This window comes from Trachypithecus francoisi, unplaced genomic scaffold, assembly GCF_009764315.1.
Source record: "Trachypithecus francoisi isolate TF-2019V2 unplaced genomic scaffold, Tfra_2.0 Contig01558, whole genome shotgun sequence".
Taxonomy (NCBI): domain Eukaryota; kingdom Metazoa; phylum Chordata; class Mammalia; order Primates; family Cercopithecidae; genus Trachypithecus; species Trachypithecus francoisi.
The window spans coordinates 2,215,630-2,231,984 of NW_022681440.1; the positions used below are offsets into that span (position 1 = coordinate 2,215,630).

The 16,355-nt window shown below is 38.4% G+C and overlaps 1 protein-coding gene across 1 annotated transcript in view; it reads left to right on the forward strand.

The window, feature by feature from the left end:
* CSMD1 (CUB and Sushi multiple domains 1) overlaps positions 1-16,355 on the forward strand; it is a 2,074,981-nt gene that overhangs the window by 214,604 nt on the left and 1,844,022 nt on the right. The gene's annotated exons all lie outside the window — the stretch shown is intronic.

Here is a 16,355-nt window from a genome sequence, read left to right on the forward strand (position 1 = left end):
ACTGAGGGTCTTGGGCCACTCTGGCTGGAGGACACTTTAACCTTGTGTTGTTTTGAGTGCATTAATTACCATCTTGATTTCCTCTTCTGTCAATGGGAATCATTATATTTTCCACCAAATGCAATTCTTACTTACATAATGCCTAATGTTAAGTGTATTTCAACTATCTATAAAATTTCAGGTGGGTTGGGGAGATGAATTTGCTGATTACATATGACATGTTAACTCTGACTCAGTATCTATGGACTGAATTCATTTTACACTCACTTATTGAAGTTTATGAAAGAGGTCAGTGTTTATAGGGTTAATGCTACAATTTCCAGACATGACCATCTGGCTCTCACATTTGACCCAATTCTTTATAAACTGAAGCCGTCTGTTTTTTTTGAGTGTCTTTAAAAACTTTTTTTTTTTTTTTTTTTTTTTTTTTTGAGACGGAGTCTCGCTCTGTCGCCCAGGCTGGAGTGCAGTGGCTGCATCTCAGCTCACTGCAAGCTCCGCCTCCCGGGTTCACGCCATTCTCCTGCCTCAGCCTCCCGAGCAGCTGGGACTACAGGCGCCCACCACCACGCCCGGCTAGTTTTTTGTATTTTTTAGTAGAGACGGGGTTTCACTGTGTTAGCCAGGATGGTCTCGATCTCCTGACCTCGTGATCCGCCCGTCTCGGCCTCCCAAAGTGCCAAAGTGCTGGGATTACAGGCTTGAGCCACTGCGCCCGGCCAAAAACATTGTTTTATAAGAATCCAAATATGGCGCTTTTCTGCCTCCAAAAAACATGTACATCATAAAGCTTTTAGCATTTATTTGAAAAATAGCTTGAGTTGTGCTTTCTAAATTTAAATTGGTGGACCATGTGAAAATACATATAATCAGGAATCTTGGAAACTGCTATTAACTAGAAAATAATATAGCCAAAATTCATGTATTTTCATTTTTTGGATTCAAATTAAAGAGACAAAGATAAAATACTCATCTGCAGAAGTATGAGTCACAGTAGAGCTATATTGTACGAAAATATACAGTAAAAAATAGCTGTGCATGCACAGTTTATTTTCAATACCTACAAAGAATGTGAAATGTAGGTGTTTCTAAGCTCAGTGGTACAGAACTAAAATATCTTGGAAGCATATTTATGGTTTTGCTATGGATAGACCAAAATCTACAATTCTGATCCTTAAAAAAGATTTCTTTAAAGTGTTCAAATTCTATATGTAATGAAAATAAAACTGTGGTGTATTTTATAAAGTTTTATTTTTTAATTGACCTACATAATTGTACATATTTATGGAGTAAAATTTGTAGTTTTAATACTTCGATACATTGTGTTATGATCAAATCAAGGTAACTAGCATATCCATCATCTCAAAGATTTATCTTTGATTTTTGGTAAGGATATTCAAAACCCTCTCTTCTAGCTATTTTGAGATATACAATCCATTATTAAGTGTAGTCACCCTACTGTGCAGAACAGCAGAACTCTTTCTTATCTAACTGCAACTTTGTACCCATTGAGCAATGTCTCTCCCCTTCCTCCTCCCTACTGTAATGTCTTTTTAAAAGGTATAGCCTAGCTGCTTGTGCCACTGTAATTTCAAATCATTGGTGTTTAGTGGGCTATAATTTTGCACTGAGAAAGGTACACAAATAGAGGCAAGAGAGGAAATTCTGGAGAAATGAAATCAGTGCATTTTATTGTCATTTGTATTTTTGTTTTGTTGTTTTTTACAAAGAGCTTTTTGTAAGTCTTGATTTTTATTCACTAGCTGGGTATCGGTATAAGTCACTCCATATTCCTGACCCTTGATATGTAAACTGAAATATGGAACCGTCATCGTGAAACATGTTTTATTGGCCTAGGTGAGAAGCTGTATGGTCATTATTCCTGACATATTAATTGCCGTGATTAAGAATGGTTACCATATAGTAAGCATTTCTAATATGCCCAGAAATGTGCATATATACTCCATCACCTGAATTCTCCATGACCAATACCATTTTACGGTTGAATACGTTGAAGACACTTGATTAAGCACAGGACCACAAATTAAAGTACAACAGTAGACCAAAGACGAGATTTGAAATAAGATCTAATTGACCCACAAAACTGAAACTTTTGTTGTCCTATTGGCCTTATGATTTTTAAGTCTCTCTTGTATGTGATCTGTTTCTAAAAGACTGGCCTCTGAGATGATGTTGCCTCATGCTAAACATCAGATAAGGTGACAGTGAGTTATTTATAAATCTAACAATAAGCATTCTTGGATGGGGGGAAGATAAATGTCTATAGAGAAGACAGTGAGCTAGAAAGGGATCTCTATTTCTTGCATGGTTGTAAACCGAGTGTGATCCCGTGTGTTTTGTGCGGGAGAGTTTTTGTTCTCACTGATGCTGATCTACTGCAGGAGGGCGTTCCCTCATTGTGCTTAGCCATTGCGCCTCACCACATACTGCCCTTCAGCCTTGCCTTTCTTGCAGAGACGTATTTGCTGGGTTGGTCGCAAAGCACAGGCACTGTGTGGGATTGCAGGTGACACCTGCGCTCATCCCTGAAAGAAAAGGCCCCACCAGAAGATGAGAGTGCGTTTTAACAAGACGGCGGGATACAGAAAGGAAAATCAGATTCAGCAGCAGGAAAGCCTGTTTGCAGGTGCTAATTACCCTATTTAGGGTAAGACACTGACCTTTGATAGATAATGACAAAAACAGGTCATTGCTTAAGCCTTATAATGACTTATGCTTTTAAAAAATAATTACAATAAGGAATGAATTAACAGCATTTGCAGTGACCTGGATGAGATTGGAGACTATTAAGTGAAGTAACTCAGGAATGGAAAACGAAACATTGTATGTTCTCACTGATATGTGCGAGCTAAGCTATGAGGACGCAAAGGCCTAAGAATGATGCAGTGGATTTGGGGGACTTGGTGGGGAAGAGTGGGAAGGGGTTGAGTGATAAAGGACAACATCCGTGGTGCTGTGTGTACTGCTCGGGTGATGGGTGCAGCAGGATCTCACAAACCACTGCTGAAGAACTTGTTCATGTAACTAAATACCACCTGTACCCCAATAACTTACGGAGAAAATCAATTAAATACTAATTACAATAGGATCTTGGGCACAAATCAAGGCAGGTTCATTTCTCTTTTCTTCAGATAAGAGGTTAAAAGAGCTATATAAAGAGCCAGAGAGAGAGAGATGGTAGGTAGGTAGGTGGTTCGATCGATGGATTGGAGTGAACTGCCTTGAGTTCCACTGATTTTTAAATCACCCCTGCTTAATGTCATAATTAGTTCTAGATAATGCAGTAGAGCCAAAGCCCCATTATATTGCTCAGGAAAGGAGACAAAGGCTGGGCTCAGAAAGCATGCCAATCTGCACACCTTCAGGGCAGTCATAAATAAAGGTTTTGTTTGTTTGCATTTTTACACATAATTCCCGATCGTAAGTGCACGAAGTTCTCAAAGATGCCGAAGGTCTGGTCAGTGATGCTACAAGTCTATGACTGTAATAAATGTTCATAAAATACAAAATGCGGTCCCACGAGGGTCTCAGAATTGGATGGCTTGTCGCTTCCATTGTTTGTGAAAGAGTAGAGAAAAGAATGTTTGCTAAAAAGCCAAGAATTTATTTAACAGTCGGTTGGCAGAAGTAAGATGTATTTATTTTCTTATTGGAGAAAAAAAAAAAAAGCAAAAGCAAGGCCCCAAAGCAGTAAGCCTGGGGAGCAGTTGCTCTTGCTGTTTGGAAGTGGAAGATGCTGCTCTGTGGACTTGAGGCCCAGGAATCCCCTGGGTCGTCACTGCCAAAAGGGCTCTGGCATCAGCAAACCGCAATTAGCAGGATTTATTTCTTATTTACACTTTCCTTTGGTTTTATACATTCATGTCTGGATGTTTTGGTGATGAAATGTTGCAATAGAGACTATTTATAAAAATGCTAGACCCAGCTTGCCAGGGAAGCCTGAGAAATGCTGGAGGCGTAGAGCTAATGCTTCCTGTGTTCCTTTGAACTAAACATGATATCCGTTTTGTTCTTGACATTTATAACCCTTGGTTAATGTTCCTTTTCTCTAACTGCATTGGGTTGAGGACTCTGCATAGGGAAATAAGAAAAAATAAATTAACGAGTTTCATTAAATATACATGGTGGTGAGTTTTCTCTTTCACAGTGGTAATGTTGCTGCTAGTAATAAAAGTTTTAAAGGGCTTATGAACTCTTCTGTAAAAAATTACCCTTTGAGCCAGTTCGAGTTAGTTTCCCTTGAGTTTTTAAAAATAAACATAACATGAAAATGTTGGTAAACTCCCTATACCTGTAACGGATTCAGAAGTAATGTCAGTTTCTACAGGAGGCTGTGCAATGTTAACGATATTAATCAGACCAGTTGGCGTATGCTTGCCACCACTGGAAAATATTTTAAACCGAAGACTTCAGTTAATTCCCGAGGAGGAGTTCTAAAATTGTAAACAATAATAGCAGTTTTAAGATGAGTATGCGGCCCCTCGTAAGGACTCTGTACGTATAGGTGCCGATTCCTTGAAATGTTGATTAAGATATATCAGTCTGGTCACTGCATCCCTATACTGTTACACACCCACGTATCAATTCTTTCTAAACATTCTTAACATTATGGTTATTTAAAACCCACAGGAAAAGCAGGTTGCTTCCATATATTGTAAATGTGAATAATTTACTTTCTCCTAACTACATTGTATAGCAGTTCCTGAAAGTAAATACTATCTGACTTTTGATCATTGCATCTCATCTGCTATTCTAAATAGCCCTCATGAAGTGTCTATTATGTTCTCCTGCACAGACCACTATGAGAGCTTTTAATCCTAAAGATTAACACTATGAAACTAGCATAATCCCATGGAAAGCATTTCTGATTGGACAATGCTAGTCAGGTTTATTTGACTCAGATCTAGACCACTCCCATGAAGGTCAGAGGGTCAATAGTAGTGATAGAAGGAGGACCTGCACGTGACCTCCCTCTCATGGAATTTGCAGGTTGATCTTCCTAGCACGAAATATTATTGATCTATAAAGTTATGATTTGTTGTATGCTTATACCGTGCCACTTACAGTGCAAACTACTACTTGTGCATTATCTCATATGATGCAGAAAATACATTAGAATTCCTGGAAAAAGTCCAGGCACTTCAAATTGCCACAGGAGCTCTAGAATCGATAAATTGAAAGGAGTGTGAAGAAAAGTAAGTTTTGTGGAAAAATGATCAAAACAATGGAGATATTACAGGCCACAGATGGTATCATCAAATAGCTCTGACCTTTTTATTTGCAAAATTAGATGACCAGCCCATGTGCCACAGTTTGCTGATGTCTGATATAGATTATTCATTAATAATTGCAAATCTGAATATTTTCATAAGTAATTTTAATGAATGGAAATTTTTATGATATGTACATGTTATATTTAATGTATATTCATTTATACACAAGCTATATATGTATATACTGACCCTAATTTTAAAATATTGCCCACATATGCCTGTGTGTTTATGTGCCTGAATTTTAACTCTCCACTACCATCTAGAGCAAGAATATATTTAAGAAGTTGCCATCATGAAACCAAAAGCTTAACTATATGTAAAATGAATTTGCCACACATCTCAACAACAACCGTATTATGGGAAGTAGCCCTTTGACATGGGATAGGTAGTTATTTGAGGATTTATTTCAGTGTGTCAGAAGTCAAGTGCATAAAAGTCTGAAACACCACATAGTTCCCTGGTCATCTTTACTCTTTGACTTCTTTTTTGTGTAAATACATCAGGGTGTATTGCATTTTGAAACACACATGGATTGGGCTGGTGCAAAAGTAACTGGTTTCACCATTGAAAACAATGGCAAAACTGCAATCCCTTCGGTTCCAACCTAATACAGTGTTTTAAAAGCAAATCCTCTAAAAACAGACAAAGGATATGTACGTTCTTACTACACATTTAGGATTAGTTGATAAGGAACAACAACTCTCTGTACTGCTTTTAAAAAATGCTATGTTTCAGGGATATACTGGGATGATTGTTTTATTTTTTTAAATCTGATCTTATAGGAGTCTAGGCACACATCTGTCCCTAACAATTGTGACCTAATAGAGGGTGTTCTTTTGAGACGTCCCCCTGCCACATCTCTCTCTCTCTCCATCATCCCCAAGCTTAAAACCAGACATCTCATCTACCAAAGGCACTCTCTCATTTACTAGTCCCAGTTTTCTGGTTTCGTCCACCTGCTGAGTCAATTAGACTTAATCGTTTCTCTCACTGCCTTGCCTTCTGCTTCTCAGTATGGTTTAGCTCTCTTTGGTAAAACAACAACCACAAGGTAAAACAGGAAGTTTGAATGGACTCTTTAATTATCCGTCTCAATGTGGAGCTCACTGTGAATATATCGTCTGGCAGCATCATTATCAAGGACTGATCTAAATAAAGTGTTTTCAGTAGGATACAGGCTGGAGTTAACCGTGCACCACACAGGAACTTCACCAGGTAGAAATCAGTCACCTGTTTTATAAGGATCGGCTAAATTGAGATTGACAAATAATTGCTAGCTTATAATTTGACAAACACCAGTGCCTTTAATCTTCTCAGTAACTTTGTGGAAGTATTATGATCTCATTTTAAAGATGGAGATAAGCAGAAAACAGTAAAATAATTTACAGAAGCTCCAGAGTCAGAAATCAGTAAGAATTAAAATTTAAATTGTCTGGCTCTAAAATATTCCTTGTATTTTCACAACTTTTTCTAAAATATAACTGAGTGTAATATGTGGCATTTTGCAACAAAATTAAAATTGGAATCAAGCCAGTGTTCGGAATCTCCACCTGGTTTGCCTCCCTGTGGTAAAGATTCTGACTTGTGTCTGTTCACAACCACCCTATTTAAATATTTTCTATGTGATAGTACCCGGGGGTATCATTGAACGTGCAGCTTTATGCAGAAGTGCAGAACAATGCAGTCGACAGTGGAATTTTGCAGAAACCTGGTGCCACCATTCCTATGGGGCCCTGCAACCCTGTTGGTTCCTAATCACAACTCTACTTCTTGTTCTCTGAGCCCTAGTGCTGCCTGATACAACAGGAGGATCATAAGAATTCTCTAGAGGCACCATAAGCATAATCTGCGTTAATGTACAATAGATAAAGTAGCACTGTGCAATTGCTCAAAACTTAGTGGCAATATTATATTTTCATATTAATATTAAAACTAGCCGCAAGTAATATTATATACACTCTGCTAGTTTAAGTTTTCAGAAGGGTATTGAAATAAACTCCATGTTTCTCTATATTTAGGCCTTTGTGAAAATACTCCTAGAGTGACTATGGCAATGGGTTCTCTTCTAAGCTCATGTGGTCGCCTCGTCTCTTCTTCACCTTGGTGTTGTGGATCACCTGTGATTGTCCTGGCAATCTGGGCTGGTACTTGCTTCTTAGAATCTGAGATGCAAACACTTACTTCATAGAATCATCATATCTGTAGTTGGTCAAACTGTCCTCACGTCCTGAATTTTCGTCCTGGCATTTCTGAAGATAGTGTTCCCTCCATCTCATTTCACATCAGTCGTGGACTCCAACTGCCTTGACTAACTCAGGATGGCTGCTGCGTGCCGCTCCCTAACCTGTCCTCTCTCTGCCTTTTCCGTCCTATGGTATATTACGTTGAAGAAATATTTCGTACCAATATTAAGGGGAACTTTTTGATTGGGTTTAATGCTTAAGAAGACCCCTGCCCAGCACATCCACACGAGGGAGCAGAGTCTTGGATGGTAGGGACACATTCTGGAGATGTCCCATCACCATATGGGCCGTGACACACACTGCCTTGGTCCAGCAGTCTTTCCTCTTAAACAGCATAAGTTGATGGTTTTTAAAACAGTGTCATCTCAAGTTGTCTTTTATTTAACGTTGATTAATTCCTTAAAATATCTTTTTTATTCTGTCTTTCATAAAGAAATCATATTTGTGGCCGGGCGCGGTGGCTCAAGCCTGTAATCCCAGCACTTTGGGAGGCCGAGACGGGCGGATCACGAGGTCAGGAGATCGAGACCATCCTGGCTAACACGGTGAAACCCCGTCTCTACTAAAAAATACAAAAAACTAGCCGGGCGAGGTGGCGGGCGCCTGTAGTCCCAGCTACTCGGGAGGCTGAGGCAGGAGAATGGCGTAAACCCGGGAGGCGGAGCTTGCAGTGAGCTGAGATCCGGCCACTGCACTCCAGCCCGGGCGACAGAGCAAGACTCGGTCTCAAAAAAAAAAAAAAAAAAAAAAAAGAAATCATATTTGTTATCCTTGGTCCTTCTGATAGGAACCCATGAATTCTTACAAGGAAAATGATTATGTGCTTATTTTGTACTCTTCCAATATCTTAATTTCTAACTGAAGTCAATAAGCGCAAGCTTTATTTAGATTGTTTATTTTATTCTGTACTTCATAGAAGTTTATAAACTCTAAATACGATCTTTGAATAACACCTTTCTATTAAAAAATTGTAGTGGTCCTTCCATCTATTCACTGCTATGTATCACCTTGATTCCTCTGAAGACTTTATACTCAATCTGATTTAATCATTCCAGTTTTTCTATGATTGATCCTCAAACTCTTTCCTATTTTAGCGATATGTCCTACAATCAGAAAAAAATAATCAAATTCTAGTTGGTGTTGAGAATAGGAGAATTACTGCATGGTTTCCTGGGGAAAATTCTGTTTACACATATTAAATTTTTCCTTCTGTTGCTCTTTAGTACATTTTAAATTTTTCCTTCTGTTGATCTTGTATATCTTGATTTACTATTGTTGATATATTAGTCCATTCTCACACTGCTATAAAGAAATACCTGAGGCTGGGTAATTTATAAGGAAAAGGGGTTTAATTGGCTTAAGGTTTTGCCGGCTGTACAGAGAGCATCATGCTGGAAGCTGCCTGGCTTCTGCGGAGGCCTCAGGTGACTTTCAATCATGGCACAAGGTGAAGAGGGAATCAACGCTTCACATGCCTGGAGTAGGAGGAAGAGAAGGAGTGAGTGGGGGCTGGGGAGTAGGTGCTGCATGCTTTTTAAGCAAGATCTCCTGGGAAGTCTATTATGAGAGCAGCCAACAAAGGCATGGCGCTAAACCATTCGTGAAGGATTCACCCCCATAAGCCAATACTTCCACCACCTCCGACATTGGAGATCACAATTGAACATGAGGTTTGGGTGGGGAAACAGATCCAAACCACATCAGTTGATTAACTCCCAAATTTATTGTTGGTATTAATTCTGTATTATCAGAATGTCTCTATGTCTTCCTGGACATAATGATATTCTTTTTTATAAAGTAGTTTAAGTTAGTTCATACATGTAAATAAATATCAAGCATATTACCCTAAATGGCATTGTGTGAGGACTACACTTATTACCATAATTTACATTTATGTGCTGATGTTTCCAACTGGAGGTGGGATTCAATAATATGGTTATCCGATCTTACTCATGGCTTTCCTTCAGTTTTGAGAGACCTGCCCTCAATTACTATGACTTGCTCAGGAAAGCAAGATTCAAACTACACTGTTAATTTAACATTGCCCCATTCACAAATGCTGTCTATTTAAAAAGGGTTTTTTTTTTGTTTGTTTGTTTGTTTTTTTCTGACGGAGTCTCACTCTGTCACCCAGGCTGGTATGCAGTGGCACGATATTGGCTCACAGCCACCTCCACCTCCTGGGTTCAAGTGAACCCTCTCCTGTCTCAGCTCCTGAGTAGCTGGGATTTACAGGTGTCTACCTCCATGCCCAGCTAATTTTTTGTATTTTTAGTAGAAACGGAGTTTCACCATGTTGGGCAGGCTAGTCTTGAACTCCTGATCTCAGGTGAACCACCCACCTCGGCCTCAAAGTGCTGGGATTACAGGTGTGTGAGCCACTGCACCCAGCCAAGAGTAGGATTTTTGTGTTAGAAAACATATTTAATAGTTTGAGTGGGCACTGGTGAGTTTCAAAAGTAATTCACAAAATTTTTATCATTTTTATAGCTTTTCTGTATTGGGAGTTTATGACATGGCATGCAGAATAATATTGTTTCCTTAATATGATTATATTAGCATTTAAGAGAAAGGGGTAATGTTCATCATAAGAGTGGTGCGTATATACTACCGTAGCGTGCAAAGGCTGACTATAAAGGTTACACAAACACAGTGCAATGCTCATTCAATAACGCAAAAGCAAATGACAAAGATTCCTAATGAACCCTTGGTATCTCCTGATACAGACGAGAAAGGAGGATTGAATGTGAAAGTAAAAGTAACTTTCTTTCAACAGAATCATAAAAAATGGTTGAGGAAGCAATCCAAGAGGATTCTTTATCCATGAACACAAAGAATCTCTGTGCTGTTCTGGGCTGCACAGGCCTCCCCCAAACAGCAAGACATTAGTAAACCAACTATTCCAGAAACAAGGAGCTATTGGGATTTTCTGGTCAGTTTCTGCTTTCCTGAAACCAAAAAGCCATCAGTTAGCTTAGAAGGCAGAACTGCAAGTTTATAGAAATCAAAATGTTAGCTTGGTGTACAGATTGAGTAGCCCTAATATATAATTCCACAATCTGAATGCTCCAAAGTTGGAAACTTTTTAAGCGCTGACATGTCATTCAAAGGAAAGGCTGAAAGGAAATGCTCACGGGAACTTTTAGATTTCTGATGTTTTATTTTTAATGAGGGACACTCAACTGGTTATGTATATGCAAATATTCCCAAATCAGAAAAACATCTGAAATCTAAAATACTTCTGGTGGCAAACATTTCAGATAAGAGATATTCAACCTGTACAAGCATTTCTTGTTAATTGGTTCTAGAAGTAATACTCACACATGTATCTTTAAATGCCCCATGTTTTATGTTCCAGCAATGTTGCAGGGATAAAGTATTTTAAGAATCCTAATTTCTTATATTATCATTAATAACAGGATTAAATCTACATTTTATGGATTGATTCAGAAACAGACACACATATCAAACTTACAAAATGTTATTATCCAAAATTAGATGAGGACCTCAACCCTGGAAGACTGATCTGTTACCCAAGAGATTCTTCCAGGATCTGAATCCACTTCAGCTGAATTCAAGCCTCAAACTTAATCAACTTAATGCACGTACTTTCACAGATACGTTTTTATGACTTTTCTATACATTCACATTCCATGTCTTTACATTTGCCTTTATGATAAAAATACTAAGAAAAAATTTTAAGTATAAAAATTATTTGATATTTTTTCAGTAGACCTTAAGATATATGTAACTGCTAAAAACTTTTCTCAACCATGCTGTGATACCAGATCCTGTGAATATGTTATATTACGTTTTGCTGCATGACCAGGTAACTCTGAGGATATAATTAAAGCTATAGGCCTTAAAATAGGGAGATCATCCTGGATTATCAGGATGGACCCAACCTAACCACTCAAGTCCTCAAAGGCAGAGAACTTTCTTGGAATGGGGTCAGAAAAGAAATCAAGGATAGAAGAAGCAGAAAGTTGACCTGAAGGAGAGATTTGATGTATAAAGGACTGGGTCACTGTTGCTGGCTTCTAGGATGGAGGAGTGTGAGGATTTAAGGAACCCAGGCTGCTTTTGGTAACAGGGAATGATGCATGGACATTAGCCGGAAAGAAAACAGGACTTCAGCCCTCTACCACCACAAGGAACTGAATTCCACTCTCAATGGACCCAAATGAGCCTCGAAGCCTGTTCTCCGCCAAGCCTCCAGGAAGAAATGCAGCCGGTGGATACCTGGTTTTAGCCCAGTGGGACCGACGTAGGTCTTTTAACCTGCAGAGCAGTGAAATGAGACATGGGTCTTGTTTTAAGCCAGTATGTTTGTGATCATTGTTGCAGCAGTTATCACAAGATCCTTGGGATGGGCTAGAGTAGCAGCTCAGGGATGGAGTCTGGAGGCTCCCTTCATGCCCACTGCATTGAGCACAGACTCCTTCGTGAATTAAAACCACAGTGGAAAAGGTATTGTTGATAGAAGTAAAAACAAATTTTGGGGAACATTAGGGATGTGGAAAGTCAACAGCTTGCTCTATGAAATGAAAGCCATCCAATCTCCCATATAGACTTCTTCCTCTAGCCTGATATGCTGGACACAGGGGACACGGGTAAAGTTTTTACTTGGCATATGTTTTAATGTGACTGCGTAGAAATCATGTCAATCAGGAATTTATGGATGTTTCAACATTTAATTACTCAATAGTTTAACATTCCAAGTCTTTTCAGGATTTCTTTCCTTAGGGTGGAAAATGCCTAGTGGCAAACTAATAACTTCTAAATGAATCACTAATGCAGTGTCACTGGGCAGTCTTACAATGGAGCTTCGCACAGAGGATGTGTATTTAAAGTAATGTTTTGATTTGGATTTGAAATTTTTAAAATGGAATGCAAGCTTCTCTGTAGTAGCAATGCAGTTTCCCTGCAGAGGGCCCAAATCCTGGTGTTCTTTTTAATCGACTTATTTATTGTCAGCTGGGAAAAACTTTAATAGAATTAGATGTGGTACAGAACATTGGTATTAGAACCTTGGAATTACAGAAAGTAGACTGATTTCCTCATCCAGCTCTGCCTCTTGAAAATTGCTGATTTTAGGCAAAGCGGCCTCCATTTCTGGCCCTCAGTCTTCTCTCTGTAATGTGTGTTTACACTGACTCGTATCTTTACCAATTTTAAAATGAGGTTATATGTTCTGTTGTTGCGTGCTCTGAATTACTTACAAATCTTGAATATTAACTCCTTATCTGATACACGGTTTGCAAGTATTGCTTTCTTAATCTGTAAGTTGCCTTTTCATTTTGTTGATTATTTCCTTTGCTGTGCAGAACCTTTCTAGTGTGATGTAGTCTCATTTATTTATTGTTTCTTTTGTAGCCTGAATTTTTGGTGTGATATATGGGAAATCATTGTCAAGGCCAGTGTTAAGGAGCATTTCCCCTGTATATTCTTCTGAGAGTTTCATGGTTTCAGGTCTTATGTTTAGGTTTCTTATTCATTTTGAGTTGATTGTGTATGGTATAAAGGACCAATTTCATTCTTTTACATGTGAAAATCTAGTTTTCCTAGCACCTTTTTTTGACAAGATTATTCTTTCCCCATTGTGTCCTTGTTGAAAATTAGTGGACCATATACGCTTGGATTTATTTCAGCTCTCTGTTCTGTTCCACTGGTCCATGTGCCTTTTCTTATGCCAATGCCATAGTGTTTTGATTACTATAACTTTGTCCTAGAACTTTAAATCAAGAAGTGTAATGCCTTCAACTTTTGATTTTTTTCTCAGAATTGCTTTGGCTATTTGAGGTCTTTCATGGTTCCAAATACATTTTAGAAATTAAAAAAAAAAGTCTGTGAAGAATGCCATTGGGATTTTGTTAAGAATTAGGAACTATATATATATATGTATATGAATATATATTGCTTAATTGCATATTATATATGATATATATTTATATGTACATATACAGTTCATAATTACATATATATTCCCATATACATATGTATTTCCTGATTTTATATATAAGGAATACACATGTGAATAGGTATATAGGAATATATATAGTAATTTATAAACATATAGCAATATGTATTCAATCTATATGTTGCTTCTAGTACTGTGGGTATTGTAACAATGTTAAATATTTTGATCTATGAGCATGAAGTATCTTTTCATACTTTTGTGTCCTCTTTGATTTATTTCCTCAATGGGAGAAAGGAACCTAGAATAACAGAATAGTGTCTTTCTACAAAAAGGGAGGGAGAGTTTCTGTCCAGCTTTTGCTTTTGAGAGTAAAATAACTCGTTATTGTTCTTATTTTTAATCTCAATTATCGATCATGAGAATTCATGATTTTTATTAAAGGAAAAAATGATGTTAGCGGTGGGACGTATATATTTTTTTATTATTTATTTATTTATTTATTCATTTTTTGAGACGGAGTCTCGCTCTGTCGCCCAGGCTGGAGTGAGTGGTGCAATCTCAGCTCACTGCAAGCTCCGCCTCCCGGGTTCCTGCCATTCTCCCGCCTCAGCCTCCCGAGTAGCTGGGACTACAGGCGCCGCCACCTCGCCCAGCTAATTTTTTGTATTTTTAGTAGAGACGGGGTTTCACCGTGTTAGCCAGGATGGTCTCGATCTCCTGACCTCGTGATCCGCCCACCTTGACCTCCCAAAGTGCTGGGATTACAGGCATGAGCCACTGTGCCTGGCTGGGAGGCATATATTCTTTAAGAGAACATAATAACAACAAGATAAGCTTTTTAAAATGTCAAGTAGAAAATGCTAAACGTGGCAAGTCGCATTGTAAGAGGCAAGGGAGGGGCAGCAGGCTGTGGCGTGAGTTACCCGGTTTGGACTTCACTTGGTTCCCAACCTCCTACTCAACTCACATGCAGCTCCACAAATCCATCAGCCTTTCCAAACCTTGCTTTTCTTTTTCAACAGATGAAATTTAGATCAGAAATTATCTTAGAATGTTCATTAATTTACAATGCTTATTTTGCCAAATTGGTAAAATTGCTGTTTCGTGAGGTAGGTATTTTTACTTCAAAAGAAAATATTCTAAGTATTTCATAATTTTTTCAAATATTATAAATACATAGGTATTTATGTTCATAAGTGAGCTTCAGATAATACATTATTCTAAAGTTTTCTCAAAATGCCAAGAATAGTAAAATTGCACTTGGCTGCTCCTCATGCATAATTCCGTCATTGAATAAAACACCATAGTAAGTATTAGTAGTAAACAGTAATAGCAGTAGCTTATTAATAACACTGAGAAAGATTCCTTCATTTGTACTTTCAGGCACTCGATTTGTTCTGGCTGCCCTTTCAAGTGCTTTTATATGCATCGTTTCGTTTCATCTTATCTATAAAGCCATGAGGTGTGTGATATCACGTCTTACAAAACTGAAATCAAGAAAGGTGAAATAAATGGTCAAGGTCATAGAGCAAGTAGATTTGAACCAGATCTGTCCATCTGCAAGCCCCCAGCTGTTAACTGTTTGCCTCACAAATTCTAAATATACTCCCCACGATGGCTTTTTGTAGTACCTTTACAGTTATGTGTATTGGTCTCTTCTTCACATGAAATGACAGTTTAGTCACAAGTTAATTTATTTACCTGACTTTTAGGTAAATGGTGAGGAATCAATAACATCTGTCAAAATTGCTGGAAGACTCAGGGCTAGGAAACAAGGGAAGAGGAAGTCATCTCTCAGCCACCTCCCCTTCCTGTAGGAATAATAACTGCTTCTATTTCTGTTTGTTTTATTCCTCTCTTACCATAAGATGTACCTACAGTGTAAACAAGCCCAGTAGCATCAATAAGGAGATGGACACACCTGGGCAGTTGGGTGCTCCAGTGCCTCCAGTAAATAAGTGTTTGGGAACACCAACACCTTTCCACCTTTCCCTCCCATGTGTGATTGACTGTACTTTGCAGATATCACCCCTTCCATGCAGAGAAGAGCAGATAAACAGGACAAATCGGAAAGAGCTCTGAGCTCGTGCAATTCAAAGCATTTTCCACATAAGATCAACCGAATGATTACCACAGAGTTTCATCCCAAATAACTTGGCTAAGCAGCTAAGCACCAAGGCCTGTAAGAGAATAAACTGCAAATAATGCATTTTTGTTTCCCTGATGTCTAACAAAGTTGCTGACACACAGCAGACTCTATGGAAGGATTTTCTGAATGGAAAGAACAGGAAGCTTTGATGGACTTGTCTTCCTCCATGTACTGGCTCATGTTATGATCATAGGCGAGTATATGAATGAGTGTGGTGGGTTCTTACCTGTGCTCTCTCAGAGGTTAGGGGCTGCCATGAAGGTGAGCCCACAGAGCAGCAACAATGGGAAGCTCATTCTAACATAAAAGGCATCTTCCCAAAGTCATCCATCAATGTCTGCTAATTTTCACCACTAGTCTTGTTTTCAAAAACATCTATTTATAATTTTCTTTCACAGTTATGAGAGAACGTGTAACTGCTGGATAGAAGGTCCTATGCAAGGGGCTGAAGACATTAAAAACATGACTAAGTCGAACCATGTATTTGATGAACATAAATGCAAATTGAATATCTACCATGATCCACACTCTGCTACATTGACACCATGCCCTCTAGTATAGAAGATGCAAAACTTAAGCAAATAACTGCTCAAAAGGTAAATAAATCCAAAATCAAGCCTGAGCACAGAAGTAGTGTTTCATCCAGCCTTGGGTACCTGTGAATGCTTTCATAAAATGGTGACTATGAGTAGCTAAATGCAGAATAATGAAAGACAAGCTTAAAGTAATAGCAGGTCACAGGTCCTAGG